The sequence below is a fragment of the Nerophis ophidion genome, linkage group LG20 (assembly GCF_033978795.1).
Source record: "Nerophis ophidion isolate RoL-2023_Sa linkage group LG20, RoL_Noph_v1.0, whole genome shotgun sequence".
NCBI classification, from domain to species: domain Eukaryota; kingdom Metazoa; phylum Chordata; class Actinopteri; order Syngnathiformes; family Syngnathidae; genus Nerophis; species Nerophis ophidion.
The window spans coordinates 47,595,054-47,612,443 of NC_084630.1; the positions used below are offsets into that span (position 1 = coordinate 47,595,054).

General features: G+C 55.2%; 1 long non-coding RNA gene across 4 annotated transcripts in view; it reads left to right on the forward strand.

The window, feature by feature from the left end:
* LOC133538620 (uncharacterized) overlaps positions 1–5,894 on the forward strand; it is a 31,781-nt gene extending 25,887 nt beyond the window's left edge. For 3 of the 4 annotated variants that reach the window (XR_009803060.1, XR_009803059.1, XR_009803062.1), the window contains one exon: positions 1,232–2,288. This is a non-coding gene — a long non-coding RNA (uncharacterized LOC133538620). Of the gene's footprint in view, positions 1–1,231; positions 2,289–5,810 lie in introns of those variants that run through there. The other variant, XR_009803061.1, reaches the window with a different exon arrangement.
* The last annotated feature ends 11,496 nt before the right edge of the window (positions 5,895–17,390 follow it).

Consider the following 17,390-nt stretch of genomic DNA (forward strand, 5'->3'; position numbering starts at 1 on the left):
GTTTCAGTTCAATATGTCAAAATTGAAAATGACAGTTAGCCAAAATCAAATCAAAACCGAAAATGTTGGAAGATGTGTGGAGATGTGGTGGAGAGGTTAGGGTTAGTGTTTTATAGTAAGGAATAAGTTATTGTGTATAACAGGGGTCACCAACGCGGACACCCTAACCCTAACCCTAACACGTAAGGACCAGATGAGTAGCCCGCTGGCCTGTTCTAAAAATAGCTCAAATAGTAGCACTTACCAGTGAGCTGCCTCTATTTTTTAAATTATATTTATGTACTATCAGGGTTAGGGTTAACCCCAACTCTCGCTTTGCTCGACATTTTTAATTCTAAGAGAGACAAAACTAAAATTTAATTAGAAAATCCAAGAAAATATTTTAAAGACCCTGTCTTTTTACTTTGCTTCTTATAACTTTCAGAAAGACAATTTAAGAGAAAAAATACATTCTTGAAAATGATTTTAGGATTTTTAAACACATATACCTTTTTACCTTTTAAATTCATTCCTCTTCTTTCCTGAAAATTTAAAATGTTAAGCCCACCAGGCTGCACCAAACTTTTGGTGCTTTGTTCACACAGAAAAGTACAGTGGTGTATATGCAGCAACTATGAAGGTTGCAAGCCTGTTTGGTTCCACTTATCTTTGTGAATCAGCCTTTTCTGACATGAACTTCATCAAGAAGAAACACAGAACAAGCCTCACTGATGCACATCTGCAAGACTCACTCAGAGTTGCAGTTTCTAGTTACACAGCAGAGTACAACACACTAGTTAACAGAATGCCATGCCAGGCTTCCCACTAACTGACAAAGAAACAGATATCAGATTTGGTGTCCAGTTCAAAGTGTGACATGATGAGAGTTGACTTTTGTATTTTACGTGAGTTATTATTTGTACAAACATGGTGCAAAGTAATTCATGATTTGTTAAAAAATGTTAGTGGCTAGCTAACCTTAACCCTAACCCTAAATCATTAAGATCAGTTTTTCCACATAATATTTATTATTAATAATAACATAGAGCTAAAGGTAAATGTAGCAAATTGGCTATTTTTGGCAATTTATTTAAGTGTGTAATAAACTGGTAGGCTTTCGCATAAATCAGTACTCAAGAAGTAACCCTTGGTTTCAAAAAGGTTGGTGCCCCCTGGTGTATAAGATGTATGTATGGTATATTTTTAATCTCTACATTATACAGTTCCTAAATGAATCTCTTTTTTGTGACAGAGAGGCTGGCAGCAGTAGCAGTGAGCACTAAAAGGGCTGTGCCGTTGAACAACCGGCTATTCTGGTCCTCCGTGATTAATGGTTCCACAAGGACCACATGATTTGCCTGGTTCCCGAAGAATTCCTGGAACGATGGGAGCTGACAGACGGATTGGAAACACAGGTCTTAAAGGTGGGGACATGTTTAGTTTCATCTACAGTAATGTGTGTGTATACATATGCTTACATATACATATTTAAACGTCTATACATTTGTACCAATGTGTACATATGTATGCACTTTTTTTTAGTCAGTATACAAACGTACAACGAATTGGGGTTAGGGTTAGAAGGGTTAACCCTAACCCCAACCCTAACCGACTGTCTTTCTATGCCTAAAACCTACCCTCTAACCCTAACCATAACCCCAACCCTAAATGACTTTCTTTCGATGCCTAAATGCTACCCATCTCGCTTTCTCTTTAAATCTAACCCTAAATCCTTACCCCAACCCTAACCCCAACCCTAACCGACTGTCTTTTCTATGCCTAAAACCTACCCTCTAACCCCAACCCTAACCGACTTTCTTTCTATGCCTGAATCCTACCCGTCTCTCTTTCTCTTTAAATCTAACCCTAAATCCTTACCCTTACCCCAACCCTAACCGACTGTCTTTCTATGTCAAAGACCTACCCTCTAACCCCAACCCCAATCCCAACCACAACCCCAACCCTAACCTTACCCTAACCCAACCCTTAACCTAACCCAAATCCTTACCCTTACCCCAACCCTAACCCTAACCGACTGTCTGTCTATGCCTAAAACCTAACCCTTATCCTAACCCAAATCCTTACCCTAACCGACTGTCTTTCTATGCCTAAAACCTACCCCATGACCCCAATCCAAACCCCAACCCTAACCGACTGTCTTTCTTTGCCTAAAACCTACCCCCTGACCCCAATCCTAACCCCAACCCTAACCGACTTTCTTTCTATGCCTAAATCCTACCTTTCTCTCTTTCTCTTTAAATCCAACCCTAAATCCTTACCCCAACCCTAACCCCAATCCTAACCCAACCCTAACCATCTGTCTTTCTATGCCTAAAACCTACCCTCTAACCCCAACCCTAACAGACTTTCTTTCTATAGTTAAGACCTACCCTCTAACCCTAACCCAGACCCCAACCCTAACCCCATACCCCAACTCCTTACCCCAACCCCAACCCTAACCCCAACCCCAAACCCCAACCCTAACCCCAACCCCAACTCTAACCTAACCCCTAACCTAACCCCAACCCTAACCCCAACCCTAACCCCAACTCCTTACCCCAACCCCAACCACAAACCTAACCCCAACCCTAACCCTAACCCCAATCCTAACCCCAACCCTAACCCCAACCCTAACCCTAACCCCAACCCTAACCCCAAACTCCAACCCTAACCCCAACCCTAACCCCAAACCCCAACTCCTTACCCCAACCCTAACCTCAATCCTAACCCCAACCCTAACCGACTGTCTTTCTATGCCTAAAACCTACCCTCTAACCCCAACCCTAACCGACTTTCTTTCTATAGTTAAGACCTACCCTCTAACCCCAACCCTAACCCAGACCCCAACCCTAACCCAAACCCCAACTCCTTACCCCAACCCTAACCCCAATCCTAACCCCAACCCAGACCCCAACCCCAACCCTAACCCAAACCCCAACTCCTTACCCTAACCCCAATCCTAACCCCAACCCTAACCCTAACCCCAACCCTAACCCCAACCCTAACCCCAATCGTAACCCCAACCCTAACCCAACCCTTAACCTAACCCAAATCCTTACCCCAACCCTAACCCTAACCGAGTGTCTGTCTATGCCTAAAACCTAACCCTTATCCTAACCCAAATCCTTACCCTAACCGACTGTCTTTCTATGCCCAAAACCTACCCCATGACCCCAATCCAAACCCAAACCCTAACCGACTGTCTTTCTTTGCCTAAAACCTACCCCCTGACCCCAATCCTAACCGACTTTCTTTCTATGCCTAAATCCTACCTTTCTCTCTTTCTCTTTAAATCCAACCCTAAATCCTTACCCCAGCCCTAACCCCAATCTTAACACAACCCTAACCGACTGTCTTTCTATGCCTAAAACCTACCCTCTAACCCCAACCCTAACAGACTTTCTTTCTATAGTTAAGACCTACCCTCTAACCCCAACCCTAACCCAGACCCCAACCCCAACCCTAACCCTAACCCCAAACCCCAACTCCTTACCCCAACCCTAACCCCAACCCCAACCCTAACCCCAACCCCTAACCCCAACCCTAACCCCAACTCTAACCCCAACCCCAACCCTAACCCCAACTCTAACCCCAACTCTAACCCTAACCCCAACCCTAACCCCAACCCTAACCCCAACTCCTTACCCCAACCCCAACCACAAACCTAACCCCAACCCTAACCCCAATCCTAACCCTAACCCCAACCCTAACCCGAATCCTAACCCCAACCCTAACCCTAACCCCAACCCTAACCCCAAACCCCAACTCCAACCCTAACCCCAACCCCAACCCAAACCCCAACTCCTTACCCCAACCCTAACCCCAACCCTAACCGACTGTCTTTCTATGCCTAAAACCTACCCTCTAACCCCAACCCTAACCGACTTTCTTTCTATAGTTAAGACCTACCCTCTAACCCCAACCCAGACCCCAACCCTAACCCTAACCCCAAACCCCAACTCCTTACCCCAACCCTAACCCCAATCCTAACCCTAACCCCAACCCTAACCCCAACCCCAACCCTAACCCCAACCCTAACCCCAACCCTAACCCTAACCCTAACCCCAACCCTAACCCCAACCCTAACCCCAACCCTAACCCCAACCCTAACCCCAATCCTAACCCTAACCCCAACCCTAACCCCAAACCCCAACTTCAACCCTAACCCCAACCCTAACCCCAAACCCCAACTCCTTACCCTAACCCCAATCCCAACCCTAACCCCAACCCTAACCCCAAACCCCAACCCCAACTCCTTACCCCAACCCTAACCGACTGTCTTTCTATGCCTAAGACCTACCCTCTAACCCTAACCCTAATCCTTACCCCAACCCTAACCCCAATCCTAACCCCAACCCTAACCGACTTTCTTTCTATGCCTGAATCCTACCCGTCGCTCTTTCTCTTTAAATCTAACCCTAACCCTAACCTGTCTTTCTATGCCTAAGACCTACCCTCTAACCCCAACCCTAACCCCAACCCAAATCCTTACCCTTACCCCAACCCTAACCCCAACCCAAATCCTTACCCTTACTCTAACCCCAACCCTTACCCTAACCCAAATCCTTACCCCAACCCTAACCGACTATCTTTTCTATCCCTAAGACCTACCCTCTAACCCCAACCCTAACACCAACCCTAACCCCAACCCTAACCCCAACCAACTGTCTATCTATGCCTAAGACCTACCCTCTAACCCCAATCCCAACCACAACCCTAACCCCAACCCTAACCCAAATCCTTACCCCAACCCTAACCCCAACCCTTACCCTAACCCAAATCCTTACCCCAACCCTAACCCTAACCGACTGTCTTTTCTATGCCTAAGACCTACCCTCTAACCCCAACCCTAACCCCAACCCGAAACCTTACCCTTACCCCAACCCTAAGCCCAACCCTAACCCCAACCCAAATCCTTAGGGTTAGGGTTAGGGTTAGGATTATGGTTAGGGTTAGGATTGGGGGAAGGGGAATGGGTTAGGGTTAGGGTTAGGATTCGGGTTAGGGTTAGGATTGGGGGAAGGGGAATGCACAGTCCGTCTGCAGCCCGCCCGGGCGACGCCCACACCAACCCCGGAACCCCCCGAAGACCCTGAAAGATGCGCATGCTGCGTCAGACACATACAGCCAAATTAGTGACGGGCATGACTGGCCCTGCCATCCAGCGACGCGTTTCGGTCTCTTGACCTCTTCAGGCTGGCTTTGCACTGACTGCAGGACGTAATCATCTTTTTCACTGCAAAGTCTATGCCTACTGGGACACTTCTAATTCCCCTCTTAGGATTGGGGGAAGGGGAATGCACAGTCCGTCTGCAGCCCGCCCGGGCGACGCCCACACCAACCCCGGAACCCCCCGAAGACCCTGAAAGATGCGCATGCTGCGTCAGACACATACAGCCAAATTAGTGACGGGCATGACTGGCCCTGCCATCCAGCGACGCGTTTCGGTCTCTTGACCTCTTCAGGCTGGCTTTGCACTGACTGCAGGACGTAATCATCTTTTTCACTGCAAAGTCTATGCCTACTGGGACACTTCTAATTCCCCTTAGGATTGGGGGAAGGGGATAGGGTTAGGGTTAGGGTTAGGTTTGGGGTTAGGATTAGGGTTGGGGTAAGGGTGTGCTCGGTCCGTCTGCAGCCCGCCCGGGCGACGCCCACACCAGTCGCAGAACCCCCCGAGAACCCCGAAGGCGTACAACGCCAAACTCCTGGGTGTGCAATGTGGTGGCAAACACGGCCAAATGGTTTTGGCTGTCCAACGACGCGTTTCGGTCCCTCAGACCTCATCAGGTTGGCTGTTCTCTAACACACGGCTTGTCCTGTCTTCACAGCTGGATGTCCCCTCATCGACAGCTGGAGAGCGACTGAGCCGGTGGAGTAGGAGGAGGACTTATTTATGAGAGCTCTACAGGGGGTGGAGCTTCGGTTCCCCTGCAGTGTCACAACGGACCCCTCAGCCCAACCACGCAAGGCAATGTAAATATGGTTGTTCTTTTGTGCCTCAACTCCTGTACATGTGTTTGAGCTCCCCACCACACTGACATGGTGCCCCTCGCACTCACGTCCCTCGCAAACAGAGTCCCCAGGAAGCCCCACGACCGGCAGAACGCCACCCAGACGGACTGGAGGCACTGGCGGGTTAGGTTTGGGGTTAGGATTAGGGTTGGGGTAAGGGTGTGCTCGGTCCGTCTGCAGCCCGCCCGGGCGACGCCCACACCAGTCGCAGAACCCCCCGAGAACCCCGAAGGCGTACAACGCCAAACTCCTGGGTGTGCAATGTGGTGGCAAACACGGCCAAATGGTTTTGGCTGTCCAACGACGCGTTTCGGTCCCTCAGACCTCATCAGGTTGGCTGTTCTCTAACACACGGCTTGTCCTGTCTTCACAGCTGGATGTCCCCTCATCGACAGCTGGAGAGCGACTGAGCCGGTGGAGTAGGAGGAGGACTTATTTATGAGAGCTCTACAGGGGGTGGAGCTTCGGTTCCCCTGCAGTGTCACAACGGACCCCTCAGCCCAACCACGCAAGGCAATGTAAATATGGTTGTTCTTTTGTGCCTCAACTCCTGTACATGTGTTTGAGCTCCCCACCACACTGACATGGTGCCCCTCGCACTCACGTCCCTCGCAAACAGAGTCCCCAGGAAGCCCCACGACCGGCAGAACGCCACCCAGACGGACTGGAGGCACTGGCGGGTTAGGTTTGGGGTTAGGATTAGGGTTGGGGTAAGGGTGTGCTCGGTCCGTCTGCAGCCCGCCCGGGCGACGCCCACACCAGTCGCAGAACCCCCCGAGAACCCCGAAGGCGTACAACGCCAAACTCCTGGGTGTGCAATGTGGTGGCAAACACGGCCAAATGGTTTTGGCTGTCCAACGACGCGTTTCGGTCCCTCAGACCTCATCAGGTTGGCTGTTCTCTAACACACGGCTTGTCCTGTCTTCACAGCTGGATGTCCCCTCATCGACAGCTGGAGAGCGACTGAGCCGGTGGAGTAGGAGGAGGACTTATTTATGAGAGCTCTACAGGGGGTGGAGCTTCGGTTCCCCTGCAGTGTCACAACGGACCCCTCAGCCCAACCACGCAAGGCAATGTAAATATGGTTGTTCTTTTGTGCCTCAACTCCTGTACATGTGTTTGAGCTCCCCACCACACTGACATGGTGCCCCTCGCACTCACGTCCCTCGCAAACAGAGTCCCCAGGAAGCCCCACGACCGGCAGAACGCCACCCAGACGGACTGGAGGCACTGGCGGGTTAGGTTTGGGGTTAGGATTAGGGTTGGGGTAAGGGTGTGCTCGGTCCGTCTGCAGCCCGCCCGGGCGACGCCCACACCAGTCGCAGAACCCCCCGAGAACCCCGAAGGCGTACAACGCCAAACTCCTGGGTGTGCAATGTGGTGGCAAACACGGCCAAATGGTTTTGGCTGTCCAACGACGCGTTTCGGTCCCTCAGACCTCATCAGGTTGGCTGTTCTCTAACACACGGCTTGTCCTGTCTTCACAGCTGGATGTCCCCTCATCGACAGCTGGAGAGCGACTGAGCCGGTGGAGTAGGAGGAGGACTTATTTATGAGAGCTCTACAGGGGGTGGAGCTTCGGTTCCCCTGCAGTGTCACAACGGACCCCTCAGCCCAACCACGCAAGGCAATGTAAATATGGTTGTTCTTTTGTGCCTCAACTCCTGTACATGTGTTTGAGCTCCCCACCACACTGACATGGTGCCCCTCGCACTCACGTCCCTCGCAAACAGAGTCCCCAGGAAGCCCCACGACCGGCAGAACGCCACCCAGACGGACTGGAGGCACTGGCGGGTTAGGTTTGGGGTTAGGATTAGGGTTGGGGTAAGGGTGTGCTCGGTCCGTCTGCAGCCCGCCCGGGCGACGCCCACACCAGTCGCAGAACCCCCCGAGAACCCCGAAGGCGTACAACGCCAAACTCCTGGGTGTGCAATGTGGTGGCAAACACGGCCAAATGGTTTTGGCTGTCCAACGACGCGTTTCGGTCCCTCAGACCTCATCAGGTTGGCTGTTCTCTAACACACGGCTTGTCCTGTCTTCACAGCTGGATGTCCCCTCATCGACAGCTGGAGAGCGACTGAGCCGGTGGAGTAGGAGGAGGACTTATTTATGAGAGCTCTACAGGGGGTGGAGCTTCGGTTCCCCTGCAGTGTCACAACGGACCCCTCAGCCCAACCACGCAAGGCAATGTAAATATGGTTGTTCTTTTGTGCCTCAACTCCTGTACATGTGTTTGAGCTCCCCACCACACTGACATGGTGCCCCTCGCACTCACGTCCCTCGCAAACAGAGTCCCCAGGAAGCCCCACGACCGGCAGAACGCCACCCAGACGGACTGGAGGCACTGGCGGGTTAGGTTTGGGGTTAGGATTAGGGTTGGGGTAAGGGTGTGCTCGGTCCGTCTGCAGCCCGCCCGGGCGACGCCCACACCAGTCGCAGAACCCCCCGAGAACCCCGAAGGCGTACAACGCCAAACTCCTGGGTGTGCAATGTGGTGGCAAACACGGCCAAATGGTTTTGGCTGTCCAACGACGCGTTTCGGTCCCTCAGACCTCATCAGGTTGGCTGTTCTCTAACACACGGCTTGTCCTGTCTTCACAGCTGGATGTCCCCTCATCGACAGCTGGAGAGCGACTGAGCCGGTGGAGTAGGAGGAGGACTTATTTATGAGAGCTCTACAGGGGGTGGAGCTTCGGTTCCCCTGCAGTGTCACAACGGACCCCTCAGCCCAACCACGCAAGGCAATGTAAATATGGTTGTTCTTTTGTGCCTCAACTCCTGTACATGTGTTTGAGCTCCCCACCACACTGACATGGTGCCCCTCGCACTCACGTCCCTCGCAAACAGAGTCCCCAGGAAGCCCCACGACCGGCAGAACGCCACCCAGACGGACTGGAGGCACTGGCGGGTTAGGTTTGGGGTTAGGATTAGGGTTGGGGTAAGGGTGTGCTCGGTCCGTCTGCAGCCCGCCCGGGCGACGCCCACACCAGTCGCAGAACCCCCCGAGAACCCCGAAGGCGTACAACGCCAAACTCCTGGGTGTGCAATGTGGTGGCAAACACGGCCAAATGGTTTTGGCTGTCCAACGACGCGTTTCGGTCCCTCAGACCTCATCAGGTTGGCTGTTCTCTAACACACGGCTTGTCCTGTCTTCACAGCTGGATGTCCCCTCATCGACAGCTGGAGAGCGACTGAGCCGGTGGAGTAGGAGGAGGACTTATTTATGAGAGCTCTACAGGGGGTGGAGCTTCGGTTCCCCTGCAGTGTCACAACGGACCCCTCAGCCCAACCACGCAAGGCAATGTAAATATGGTTGTTCTTTTGTGCCTCAACTCCTGTACATGTGTTTGAGCTCCCCACCACACTGACATGGTGCCCCTCGCACTCACGTCCCTCGCAAACAGAGTCCCCAGGAAGCCCCACGACCGGCAGAACGCCACCCAGACGGACTGGAGGCACTGGCGGGTTAGGTTTGGGGTTAGGATTAGGGTTGGGGTAAGGGTGTGCTCGGTCCGTCTGCAGCCCGCCCGGGCGACGCCCACACCAGTCGCAGAACCCCCCGAGAACCCCGAAGGCGTACAACGCCAAACTCCTGGGTGTGCAATGTGGTGGCAAACACGGCCAAATGGTTTTGGCTGTCCAACGACGCGTTTCGGTCCCTCAGACCTCATCAGGTTGGCTGTTCTCTAACACACGGCTTGTCCTGTCTTCACAGCTGGATGTCCCCTCATCGACAGCTGGAGAGCGACTGAGCCGGTGGAGTAGGAGGAGGACTTATTTATGAGAGCTCTACAGGGGGTGGAGCTTCGGTTCCCCTGCAGTGTCACAACGGACCCCTCAGCCCAACCACGCAAGGCAATGTAAATATGGTTGTTCTTTTGTGCCTCAACTCCTGTACATGTGTTTGAGCTCCCCACCACACTGACATGGTGCCCCTCGCACTCACGTCCCTCGCAAACAGAGTCCCCAGGAAGCCCCACGACCGGCAGAACGCCACCCAGACGGACTGGAGGCACTGGCGGGTTAGGTTTGGGGTTAGGATTAGGGTTGGGGTAAGGGTGTGCTCGGTCCGTCTGCAGCCCGCCCGGGCGACGCCCACACCAGTCGCAGAACCCCCCGAGAACCCCGAAGGCGTACAACGCCAAACTCCTGGGTGTGCAATGTGGTGGCAAACACGGCCAAATGGTTTTGGCTGTCCAACGACGCGTTTCGGTCCCTCAGACCTCATCAGGTTGGCTGTTCTCTAACACACGGCTTGTCCTGTCTTCACAGCTGGATGTCCCCTCATCGACAGCTGGAGAGCGACTGAGCCGGTGGAGTAGGAGGAGGACTTATTTATGAGAGCTCTACAGGGGGTGGAGCTTCGGTTCCCCTGCAGTGTCACAACGGACCCCTCAGCCCAACCACGCAAGGCAATGTAAATATGGTTGTTCTTTTGTGCCTCAACTCCTGTACATGTGTTTGAGCTCCCCACCACACTGACATGGTGCCCCTCGCACTCACGTCCCTCGCAAACAGAGTCCCCAGGAAGCCCCACGACCGGCAGAACGCCACCCAGACGGACTGGAGGCACTGGCGGGTTAGGTTTGGGGTTAGGATTAGGGTTGGGGTAAGGGTGTGCTCGGTCCGTCTGCAGCCCGCCCGGGCGACGCCCACACCAGTCGCAGAACCCCCCGAGAACCCCGAAGGCGTACAACGCCAAACTCCTGGGTGTGCAATGTGGTGGCAAACACGGCCAAATGGTTTTGGCTGTCCAACGACGCGTTTCGGTCCCTCAGACCTCATCAGGTTGGCTGTTCTCTAACACACGGCTTGTCCTGTCTTCACAGCTGGATGTCCCCTCATCGACAGCTGGAGAGCGACTGAGCCGGTGGAGTAGGAGGAGGACTTATTTATGAGAGCTCTACAGGGGGTGGAGCTTCGGTTCCCCTGCAGTGTCACAACGGACCCCTCAGCCCAACCACGCAAGGCAATGTAAATATGGTTGTTCTTTTGTGCCTCAACTCCTGTACATGTGTTTGAGCTCCCCACCACACTGACATGGTGCCCCTCGCACTCACGTCCCTCGCAAACAGAGTCCCCAGGAAGCCCCACGACCGGCAGAACGCCACCCAGACGGACTGGAGGCACTGGCGGGTTAGGTTTGGGGTTAGGATTAGGGTTGGGGTAAGGGTGTGCTCGGTCCGTCTGCAGCCCGCCCGGGCGACGCCCACACCAGTCGCAGAACCCCCCGAGAACCCCGAAGGCGTACAACGCCAAACTCCTGGGTGTGCAATGTGGTGGCAAACACGGCCAAATGGTTTTGGCTGTCCAACGACGCGTTTCGGTCCCTCAGACCTCATCAGGTTGGCTGTTCTCTAACACACGGCTTGTCCTGTCTTCACAGCTGGATGTCCCCTCATCGACAGCTGGAGAGCGACTGAGCCGGTGGAGTAGGAGGAGGACTTATTTATGAGAGCTCTACAGGGGGTGGAGCTTCGGTTCCCCTGCAGTGTCACAACGGACCCCTCAGCCCAACCACGCAAGGCAATGTAAATATGGTTGTTCTTTTGTGCCTCAACTCCTGTACATGTGTTTGAGCTCCCCACCACACTGACATGGTGCCCCTCGCACTCACGTCCCTCGCAAACAGAGTCCCCAGGAAGCCCCACGACCGGCAGAACGCCACCCAGACGGACTGGAGGCACTGGCGGGTTAGGTTTGGGGTTAGGATTAGGGTTGGGGTAAGGGTGTGCTCGGTCCGTCTGCAGCCCGCCCGGGCAACGCCCACACCAGTCGCAGAACCCCCCGAGAACCCCGAAGGCGTACAACGCCAAACTCCTGGGTGTGCAATGTGGTGGCAAACACGGCCAAATGGTTTTGGCTGTCCAACGACGCGTTTCGGTCCCTCAGACCTCATCAGGTTGGCTGTTCTCTAACACACGGCTTGTCCTGTCTTCACAGCTGGATGTCCCCTCATCGACAGCTGGAGAGCGACTGAGCCGGTGGAGTAGGAGGAGGACTTATTTATGAGAGCTCTACAGGGGGTGGAGCTTCGGTTCCCCTGCAGTGTCACAACGGACCCCTCAGCCCAACCACGCAAGGCAATGTAAATATGGTTGTTCTTTTGTGCCTCAACTCCTGTACATGTGTTTGAGCTCCCCACCACACTGACATGGTGCCCCTCGCACTCACGTCCCTCGCAAACAGAGTCCCCAGGAAGCCCCACGACCGGCAGAACGCCACCCAGACGGACTGGAGGCACTGGCGGGTTAGGTTTGGGGTTAGGATTAGGGTTGGGGTAAGGGTGTGCTCGGTCCGTCTGCAGCCCGCCCGGGCGACGCCCACACCAGTCGCAGAACCCCCCGAGAACCCCGAAGGCGTACAACGCCAAACTCCTGGGTGTGCAATGTGGTGGCAAACACGGCCAAATGGTTTTGGCTGTCCAACGACGCGTTTCGGTCCCTCAGACCTCATCAGGTTGGCTGTTCTCTAACACACGGCTTGTCCTGTCTTCACAGCTGGATGTCCCCTCATCGACAGCTGGAGAGCGACTGAGCCGGTGGAGTAGGAGGAGGACTTATTTATGAGAGCTCTACAGGGGGTGGAGCTTCGGTTCCCCTGCAGTGTCACAACGGACCCCTCAGCCCAACCACGCAAGGCAATGTAAATATGGTTGTTCTTTTGTGCCTCAACTCCTGTACATGTGTTTGAGCTCCCCACCACACTGACATGGTGCCCCTCGCACTCACGTCCCTCGCAAACAGAGTCCCCAGGAAGCCCCACGACCGGCAGAACGCCACCCAGACGGACTGGAGGCACTGGCGGGTTAGGTTTGGGGTTAGGATTAGGGTTGGGGTAAGGGTGTGCTCGGTCCGTCTGCAGCCCGCCCGGGCGACGCCCACACCAGTCGCAGAACCCCCCGAGAACCCCGAAGGCGTACAACGCCAAACTCCTGGGTGTGCAATGTGGTGGCAAACACGGCCAAATGGTTTTGGCTGTCCAACGACGCGTTTCGGTCCCTCAGACCTCATCAGGTTGGCTGTTCTCTAACACACGGCTTGTCCTGTCTTCACAGCTGGATGTCCCCTCATCGACAGCTGGAGAGCGACTGAGCCGGTGGAGTAGGAGGAGGACTTATTTATGAGAGCTCTACAGGGGGTGGAGCTTCGGTTCCCCTGCAGTGTCACAACGGACCCCTCAGCCCAACCACGCAAGGCAATGTAAATATGGTTGTTCTTTTGTGCCTCAACTCCTGTACATGTGTTTGAGCTCCCCACCACACTGACATGGTGCCCCTCGCACTCACGTCCCTCGCAAACAGAGTCCCCAGGAAGCCCCACGACCGGCAGAACGCCACCCAGACGGACTGGAGGCACTGGCGGGTTAGGTTTGGGGTTAGGATTAGGGTTGGGGTAAGGGTGTGCTCGGTCCGTCTGCAGCCCGCCCGGGCGACGCCCACACCAGTCGCAGAACCCCCCGAGAACCCCGAAGGCGTACAACGCCAAACTCCTGGGTGTGCAATGTGGTGGCAAACACGGCCAAATGGTTTTGGCTGTCCAACGACGCGTTTCGGTCCCTCAGACCTCATCAGGTTGGCTGTTCTCTAACACACGGCTTGTCCTGTCTTCACAGCTGGATGTCCCCTCATCGACAGCTGGAGAGCGACTGAGCCGGTGGAGTAGGAGGAGGACTTATTTATGAGAGCTCTACAGGGGGTGGAGCTTCGGTTCCCCTGCAGTGTCACAACGGACCCCTCAGCCCAACCACGCAAGGCAATGTAAATATGGTTGTTCTTTTGTGCCTCAACTCCTGTACATGTGTTTGAGCTCCCCACCACACTGACATGGTGCCCCTCGCACTCACGTCCCTCGCAAACAGAGTCCCCAGGAAGCCCCACGACCGGCAGAACGCCACCCAGACGGACTGGAGGCACTGGCGGGTTAGGTTTGGGGTTAGGATTAGGGTTGGGGTAAGGGTGTGCTCGGTCCGTCTGCAGCCCGCCCGGGCGACGCCCACACCAGTCGCAGAACCCCCCGAGAACCCCGAAGGCGTACAACGCCAAACTCCTGGGTGTGCAATGTGGTGGCAAACACGGCCAAATGGTTTTGGCTGTCCAACGACGCGTTTCGGTCCCTCAGACCTCATCAGGTTGGCTGTTCTCTAACACACGGCTTGTCCTGTCTTCACAGCTGGATGTCCCCTCATCGACAGCTGGAGAGCGACTGAGCCGGTGGAGTAGGAGGAGGACTTATTTATGAGAGCTCTACAGGGGGTGGAGCTTCGGTTCCCCTGCAGTGTCACAACGGACCCCTCAGCCCAACCACGCAAGGCAATGTAAATATGGTTGTTCTTTTGTGCCTCAACTCCTGTACATGTGTTTGAGCTCCCCACCACACTGACATGGTGCCCCTCGCACTCACGTCCCTCGCAAACAGAGTCCCCAGGAAGCCCCACGACCGGCAGAACGCCACCCAGACGGACTGGAGGCACTGGCGGGTTAGGTTTGGGGTTAGGATTAGGGTTGGGGTAAGGGTGTGCTCGGTCCGTCTGCAGCCCGCCCGGGCGACGCCCACACCAGTCGCAGAACCCCCCGAGAACCCCGAAGGCGTACAACGCCAAACTCCTGGGTGTGCAATGTGGTGGCAAACACGGCCAAATGGTTTTGGCTGTCCAACGACGCGTTTCGGTCCCTCAGACCTCATCAGGTTGGCTGTTCTCTAACACACGGCTTGTCCTGTCTTCACAGCTGGATGTCCCCTCATCGACAGCTGGAGAGCGACTGAGCCGGTGGAGTAGGAGGAGGACTTATTTATGAGAGCTCTACAGGGGGTGGAGCTTCGGTTCCCCTGCAGTGTCACAACGGACCCCTCAGCCCAACCACGCAAGGCAATGTAAATATGGTTGTTCTTTTGTGCCTCAACTCCTGTACATGTGTTTGAGCTCCCCACCACACTGACATGGTGCCCCTCGCACTCACGTCCCTCGCAAACAGAGTCCCCAGGAAGCCCCACGACCGGCAGAACGCCACCCAGACGGACTGGAGGCACTGGCGGGTTAGGTTTGGGGTTAGGATTAGGGTTGGGGTAAGGGTGTGCTCGGTCCGTCTGCAGCCCGCCCGGGCGACGCCCACACCAGTCGCAGAACCCCCCGAGAACCCCGAAGGCGTACAACGCCAAACTCCTGGGTGTGCAATGTGGTGGCAAACACGGCCAAATGGTTTTGGCTGTCCAACGACGCGTTTCGGTCCCTCAGACCTCATCAGGTTGGCTGTTCTCTAACACACGGCTTGTCCTGTCTTCACAGCTGGATGTCCCCTCATCGACAGCTGGAGAGCGACTGAGCCGGTGGAGTAGGAGGAGGACTTATTTATGAGAGCTCTACAGGGGGTGGAGCTTCGGTTCCCCTGCAGTGTCACAACGGACCCCTCAGCCCAACCACGCAAGGCAATGTAAATATGGTTGTTCTTTTGTGCCTCAACTCCTGTACATGTGTTTGAGCTCCCCACCACACTGACATGGTGCCCCTCGCACTCACGTCCCTCGCAAACAGAGTCCCCAGGAAGCCCCACGACCGGCAGAACGCCACCCAGACGGACTGGAGGCACTGGCGGGTTAGGTTTGGGGTTAGGATTAGGGTTGGGGTAAGGGTGTGCTCGGTCCGTCTGCAGCCCGCCCGGGCGACGCCCACACCAGTCGCAGAACCCCCCGAGAACCCCGAAGGCGTACAACGCCAAACTCCTGGGTGTGCAATGTGGTGGCAAACACGGCCAAATGGTTTTGGCTGTCCAACGACGCGTTTCGGTCCCTCAGACCTCATCAGGTTGGCTGTTCTCTAACACACGGCTTGTCCTGTCTTCACAGCTGGATGTCCCCTCATCGACAGCTGGAGAGCGACTGAGCCGGTGGAGTAGGAGGAGGACTTATTTATGAGAGCTCTACAGGGGGTGGAGCTTCGGTTCCCCTGCAGTGTCACAACGGACCCCTCAGCCCAACCACGCAAGGCAATGTAAATATGGTTGTTCTTTTGTGCCTCAACTCCTGTACATGTGTTTGAGCTCCCCACCACACTGACATGGTGCCCCTCGCACTCACGTCCCTCGCAAACAGAGTCCCCAGGAAGCCCCACGACCGGCAGAACGCCACCCAGACGGACTGGAGGCACTGGCGGGTTAGGTTTGGGGTTAGGATTAGGGTTGGGGTAAGGGTGTGCTCGGTCCGTCTGCAGCCCGCCCGGGCGACGCCCACACCAGTCGCAGAACCCCCCGAGAACCCCGAAGGCGTACAACGCCAAACTCCTGGGTGTGCAATGTGGTGGCAAACACGGCCAAATGGTTTTGGCTGTCCAACGACGCGTTTCGGTCCCTCAGACCTCATCAGGTTGGCTGTTCTCTAACACACGGCTTGTCCTGTCTTCACAGCTGGATGTCCCCTCATCGACAGCTGGAGAGCGACTGAGCCGGTGGAGTAGGAGGAGGACTTATTTATGAGAGCTCTACAGGGGGTGGAGCTTCGGTTCCCCTGCAGTGTCACAACGGACCCCTCAGCCCAACCACGCAAGGCAATGTAAATATGGTTGTTCTTTTGTGCCTCAACTCCTGTACATGTGTTTGAGCTCCCCACCACACTGACATGGTGCCCCTCGCACTCACGTCCCTCGCAAACAGAGTCCCCAGGAAGCCCCACGACCGGCAGAACGCCACCCAGACGGACTGGAGGCACTGGCGGGTTAGGTTTGGGGTTAGGATTAGGGTTGGGGTAAGGGTGTGCTCGGTCCGTCTGCAGCCCGCCCGGGCGACGCCCACACCAGTCGCAGAACCCCCCGAGAACCCCGAAGGCGTACAACGCCAAACTCCTGGGTGTGCAATGTGGTGGCAAACACGGCCAAATGGTTTTGGCTGTCCAACGACGCGTTTCGGTCCCTCAGACCTCATCAGGTTGGCTGTTCTCTAACACACGGCTTGTCCTGTCTTCACAGCTGGATGTCCCCTCATCGACAGCTGGAGAGCGACTGAGCCGGTGGAGTAGGAGGAGGACTTATTTATGAGAGCTCTACAGGGGGTGGAGCTTCGGTTCCCCTGCAGTGTCACAACGGACCCCTCAGCCCAACCACGCAAGGCAATGTAAATATGGTTGTTCTTTTGTGCCTCAACTCCTGTACATGTGTTTGAGCTCCCCACCACACTGACATGGTGCCCCTCGCACTCACGTCCCTCGCAAACAGAGTCCCCAGGAAGCCCCACGACCGGCAGAACGCCACCCAGACGGACTGGAGGCACTGGCGGGTTAGGTTTGGGGTTAGGATTAGGGTTGGGGTAAGGGTGTGCTCGGTCCGTCTGCAGCCCGCCCGGGCGACGCCCACACCAGTCGCAGAACCCCCCGAGAACCCCGAAGGCGTACAACGCCAAACTCCTGGGT